The sequence below is a fragment of the Myotis brandtii genome, unplaced genomic scaffold (genome assembly GCF_000412655.1).
Source record: "Myotis brandtii unplaced genomic scaffold, ASM41265v1 scaffold1408, whole genome shotgun sequence".
In the NCBI taxonomy this organism is placed as follows: domain Eukaryota; kingdom Metazoa; phylum Chordata; class Mammalia; order Chiroptera; family Vespertilionidae; genus Myotis; species Myotis brandtii.
Genome location: NW_005355029.1, coordinates 503,070 through 508,510, shown reverse-complemented (window position 1 = coordinate 508,510; position 5,441 = coordinate 503,070). Strand labels below are relative to the sequence as shown.

The 5,441-nt window shown below is 60.7% G+C and overlaps 1 protein-coding gene and 1 long non-coding RNA gene across 5 annotated transcripts in view; one reads left to right on the top strand and one right to left on the bottom strand.

Annotated features, from left to right (window-relative positions):
- The window catches only part of LOC106725178, a 26,310-nt gene extending 22,282 nt beyond the window's left edge, over positions 1 to 4,028 (top strand). The window contains exons 3-4 of one of the 3 annotated variants that reach the window (XR_001361045.1): positions 2,043 to 2,413; positions 3,140 to 3,998. This is a non-coding gene — a long non-coding RNA (uncharacterized LOC106725178). The other 2 variants (XR_001361047.1, XR_001361044.1) reach the window with 2 other exon arrangements.
- GPER1 (G protein-coupled estrogen receptor 1) overlaps positions 1 to 5,441 on the bottom strand; it is a 21,049-nt gene that overhangs the window by 4,205 nt on the left and 11,403 nt on the right. The window contains exon 1 of one of the 2 annotated variants that reach the window (XM_005860838.2): positions 1,069 to 1,403. The exons of the other annotated variant lie outside the window; for it this stretch is intronic. The gene's annotated coding sequence lies outside the window, so the exon portion shown is untranslated. Of the gene's footprint in view, positions 1 to 1,068; positions 1,404 to 5,441 lie in introns of those variants that run through there. 2 annotated transcript variants of the gene reach the window in all.

The following is a 5,441-nucleotide window of genomic DNA, read 5'->3' as shown; positions in this document are numbered from 1 at the left end:
AAGTTCTCTGTGGGTCGGCTACGTGCGGTATTAGGTCACAATGCAGAGGAGTGCCCCCTGGCAGTGGGCAGGCCCCACAGCACACAGGACGGCCCCACCCAGGGACCCAGGGAGGGACGCGCCCGCTCGAGGGCAGAGAAGCCCAGAGGAACCGGCTGGTCCCACTAAAATGGATTTGAATTGTTGATTTGAGAGTTTTCATTTAACCCCGGGAGGCCATGAGGAACCGATTCTGAAGAGTTGCCAACCCAGACTAGACATTCCTAGACCTCGCGCTCGAAAATGCTGGAAACTAAAGAGAGAGCCAGCCCCTCTGCCCAGCTCTATGTTCAGGACCCTTTGCGTGGCGGTCGATACATTTGATTTTAGTCTGTGTTTTTAGAGCCTCTTTTATTTCTCTGTAAAAACTGCCCTGGCTGTTTGCTTTGCTCTTTAAATGTGGGAATCCTGAGGAGTGTTAGGCGGCTCTTAGGGGGAAGCATGAAGGTGAGTGGGGCGCGGCGGCACCGGCCGCCTCCTGCGTCGGCACAGGCTGCGAGGGAACCTCCACCCAGGCTGTCTAGGAGGAGGTGCAGGGACGGGGCTGGCCGCGAGCACCCACTAAAGGGTGGGGAGCAGTAGACGGGGTGCGCCATCGGGTGGGCCCCCCTGCTTGTCCATCGAGAGAAGCCAGGCCACATTTTGTCAGACCCATTAGGCTCGCGTCCTTGTAAAGGGAGTCAATCACTGGTGCTTTGTGGGGCGGGCAAGCGTTTTCATTAAAGGAGGACAGAGGGCTGTGCTGGCCGGCGGGGCTGCGGGCGCTGCCTGTCCTGTGGGCGCCGGTCCTCACTGGGACACGGGCGAGAGTTGGGATGCAGCCCGCACACCGAGCCTCCCGAGTCACACCGACATCATGAGAGCTGAGTTGGGGTTTTCTCCCATGGAGCGTGGCTCTACCCAGAGGTTGGGGGCCTCGTGCCCCTGGCCCCAGCTGGTGCCCAGTCTACCCATATCCGTGCCCAGCTGTCACCCACAGTGGGCTGCGCACCCACCTGAAGGCAGAGCCAGGAACCCAGACAGACTTACCTGTGCCGCAGCCGGCGCCCGCCCGTGCCCCTCTGAGCAGACCCCCTGTCCTGCAAGGGCTCCTGGCCAGCCCAGGTACTGTGCTCACGGCCGCCGGCCGCACGCGGGAGGAAGGCTGGGGCCGCGTGGAAGCGGAGGTGCCTGTGGTCCTCACGGAAGCCGAAGCGTCGCTGGGAAGCAGCCTTTATATCTGCAGGCTCTGGGGCTGGGCCGCCCATGGGCTCTGGACGCTGGGCAGCCTCCCTCCGCTGGAGGCCTCCCTCCGAGAAGGCCAGGGTTAACCCTTTTTCTGCCGGCCTTTTCCCTCCCGCACTGGCAGTGAGCTCAGGCTTAAGTCCCACTGCCTCTTTCACCCACTGATGCCGTTTTTTTACTTTGAAGGGATTGTAAATAGGTTTTGTCTGTCCTTTAGATAATAACCTGTCACCATTTGTTGAAACTTTAAATAGTCTTGCTTGTTTTAGCAACTGACTGGCCTTAAAACTAAACACTAAACGGTCTCAGCTTGGAGATAGCATGTGAATTATATGCAGAGACTTTACCTGGGAATTGCATAGACATTCGCAGAAAAAAACTTAAATTTAAGAAATAGCAGGTATTTTGGCAAGTAAATGAGGAATTGGATTTGTTTTTCTGCTCTCGATGTTAGCCATGTCTCAGCTCCCCCTCCCCTTGCTGGCAAGCCACCTGTGTGGACCTGAGACCGACTCCCCCCACGGCCCGAGCCTGCCTGAGGGACCAGGATAGAGTTAGCTCGGTTCCCAGTGCCCACCTGCTGGTGGTCAGCATGGTACCTGGAGAAGGGCTGGCAGAGCGGGGCCAGGAGGCCGATGGCCCAGGCGTCCAGGCATGCGGGATGCGGGGGTCAGGGTGCAGGGACTGAGGGCCCTCGTGCGCCGCGTTCGGCGGTTTCGTAAACATCACATCTTAATGGGTCTCGTCCTTCCTGCCTGGTGTCTTCTTTACCTTTGCAGTTTGTTGAAAGCGGGCGGTTGCACTCTGGTGATCTTTTGCGAACTGAGCATGAATCATCAGCTGCTGCAGCACCGGCACCGCAGCCGCGTGCGCTTCCCAGGGACGCAGGCCGTTAGGCTTGATGCCGGCCTGACAGGCACGGGCACTGAGTCCTGCAGCCCAGGCGGCCAGAGTGCGTGCCACAGCTTCCTGTTGTGCACGAGTCGATGGCAGATGCGCTGGGAGGCCTTCTGCATGATGATAACCACATTCTCTCAGAGACGGGTTCTGGGAAACACAAACCTGTTTGCAACAGAGAATTCTGCATGCGTTTCTATGGAAAAGCACTGACGCCGGTCCTCCCAGCCTGGGGTCCCAGCGTGATTCCACTGTGAGCTTCTGACCCTCCGAGGGACGCGGTCGCGCAGGGACGGTCGGATTGTAGGCACACCTCGGGCCGCAGCGACGCCAGGCGGTCTCAGCGCTGCCGCCTGAGCCACCATTTAGAGGGAAGGGAGCCCCGAGAAAGTCCAGCTTCCTCTGCAGCTAAGTAAATAAATCGAAGCCAAACCTTGAAATAGCCAAACATGTCCCTTAAAATAGCTGCTTGCCACTCGCGCTCCCTTGCCTGTCCCAGCGCTGCCCGGCGGCTCCGGAGGCCACTGTGCCTTCGAGTTTGCCCTGGGTTCCCTTTGGGGTGATGGCCCTGTGGCTGGTCCCCAGTTCTGTGCTTGAAGCTGAAATCAGCAGAACGGGGGCGGCCAGGTCTTGGGCCCCGTCTCCTGGAGCGCTGGGTGGCTGCGTGACCCGTCAGCCTGCCCAGAACTGGGAGTGGGAGGGACGGCAGCGGTAGGGAGTGCAGTCCCCGGGGCCCAGGTGAGTCCGTGTGAGTTCACACGGGTGGCGCACACCAGGCTCTGCCCTGGGGGAACCATCCAGTTCCCGGGCTGTTTATGGGCGGGATGTTCTGGAATGTCAGGCTAAAATCTGGGGTCCTGGTCCCGGCCCCACCTTATGTGATCGCCAAAGCTGTGTCCTCAGGGAGGGCCCCAAGAGCCACACAGGAAGTGTCCCCCTCCCCCCTTTTATTTTTTAAATATGTTTCCATTGGTTTCAGAGAGGAAGGGCGAGGAAGAGAGCTAGGAGCATCAATGATGAGAAAATCCTGGATCGACTGCCTCCCACGCCGTTAACGTTAGGCTTGTGGTCTGTGTTCTTGGGCTGGAGAGCCTCCGTGCTGAAGCAGGTCCTGCGTGGGCTCCAGTTCTCGGGCCCAGAGCTGTGTCCTGGCTCGTCCTCTACAAGCTCCCGTCCTCAGGGAGGGGAACTGGACCAGAGTCGCGTGGTGCATCCCTGCAGGGCCAGCCCGGCGGGCAGCTGGGGCCTAGGAGCCAGGACGTGGTACTGTCAGCTCCCGACCATCCGTCCATCCCAGCAGCAGGCTCCTCGCATCTCACATGGGCTCGGTGTACAGAGAGGACCCCGCTGCCAGAGAGAGAAGGTCCGAGAGCCGACGGTTCATTCCGTGGCTGGTTCCCCAGCTGCTCCCTCGGCTGAAATGCCTAGGAACTCGGGCCGGGCACACCTGCGCTTCAGGCCTCGCGCAGCCACTCCCAGCAGCCCCTGTAGTTCTGGAACCAGTCTGACGAGGGCGTCTGCTGCTGTGGTTTCATGAATTAATTCAGGCCCTTCCACTCCTGGCCGTGCACGAGTCACAGGAGGGAACCGTTAAAAGTCAGATAGAACAAAGAGACGACTGTTTTCAGACAACAGGCAGTGCCCCCCTCCCAGGCCTGTCCCGCTGCCCAGGGTGATGGCCCACCGAGGGGCGGCCATGGAGAGAAGGGGGTCCTGGGCTGAGTGCGCCCTCAAAGCGTGAAGCCCTGCGGCCGAGCTGGGGCGGCCTGCTGGAGGGGAACCCAGGCTGCAGGGGGCTGGCCTGCGGTCCAAGCCCACCAGCCACACGGGACATCTCACCCCAGAACAGGGAGGCCTGGCGGCTGAAGCTCAGCCACAGCTCGGGAGGTCCTGCTGGTCTGCCTGCCGAGCCCACGCAGTGCCCTTCAGAAGGCAGTCGAGGTCAGCCCCCGGCGGGAGAACGGTCCACCTTCTAATAAAGACGACCACGGGGGAAGGAGCGGCTCCCGTCTGCCCGGTGCTGGCTGGCTGTGCGGACGCCCCTGCTGGGAGGCCCTCCTCCTGCCCTGCCTCCCGCCTCCTGCTCACCGCGGGCCTGCTGGGAGCCGACCTCAGCCGCATACTTACGGTGAAGGCTTCATGGATATGTGAGCAGAGAAAGGAGAAGTACAAGGAGAGCTTTTGGAAGCATTTACTATTTTAATGTATGTACAGAAGCCATTGAAATAGCTGAGACCCAAATCCTTCAGAAGGAGGGATGCAGCTGTAGATGTGGAGAAGGGGGCTCATGGAGGCACGAGTCTGTCCTCAGTTTGCAGGTTGATGTTAAAGCATCCATTAAATACACATCCAGGCAGCGGGGTACCAGCTGTCGCCGTTCAGAGACATGGAGGGACGCAGGTGCGTGTGGCTCGGAAGGAAGCCAGCCTGGGGGCTGCCGCCGTAGCTCCAGCTGCTTGGTGGGCGCTGGGAGAGGCGAGTCGCAGGGACGCAGGGGGCGGCTGGTGGGGGCATGTGGACTTAGCACCGCGAATGCTCCCGGTGCTGGGCAGGGAGTGCAGTGTGGGCGTGGAGTCTGACAGAATGAGCGGGGCTCTCCAGGGCAGTGTCCCGGCCAGAGTGCCTCCCCGCACGTCTCTGTTCAGCCAGGAAACTCGGGGTGCGCCCAGCAGGAGACGCGTCTGCGCCTCAGAAGAAGACTGCTGCTGGGCTCGGTGCTTTTGTGTTTCCTATGCGACTGCCTTTCTGCAGATGCGACAGATAGAAGAGGCCTTTGAAACAGCTGCTCCCTGGGCCGCCCAGAGCGCCCGCCAGGCCGCCGAGGCGTGTGCCTTGCGCCACACCAGCTGCGTTCCTGCTCTAGGCCTGTGGGTGACTTCTCAGACCTGCCATGGCGACCCATTGGAAACCACAAAACAGCCCTTCCTTGTTCTTGGCAGCCGTGAGGTAGGGCAGGATTGTGATGTGGCCACCAGCTCATTAGCATCACGTCTTTATCTTCGAGATGCCTTCCTCGTGTCCCCCTTCCCGGCCAGATACGCCCCCGACCAGCGTCCCCAGGCTCCCCGGCCGGACTTGCGGGGTGTGGGTGTCGGTTTGGGTCAGGGGATCGCACTTTGGCACAAATTGGGCTGAAGGCCACAAAGCGAGTTTTCAGTAGGTGCCTCCCAAGCAGAGGGTCCTGACGCCCCACGGCAGGTGTGCGCTTCCGCGAGCCGCATCCCTCACTGCAGGCAGGGCGACTTGGCACCCACTGGTGTAAGGAGGCGCCGCCGCCGGCC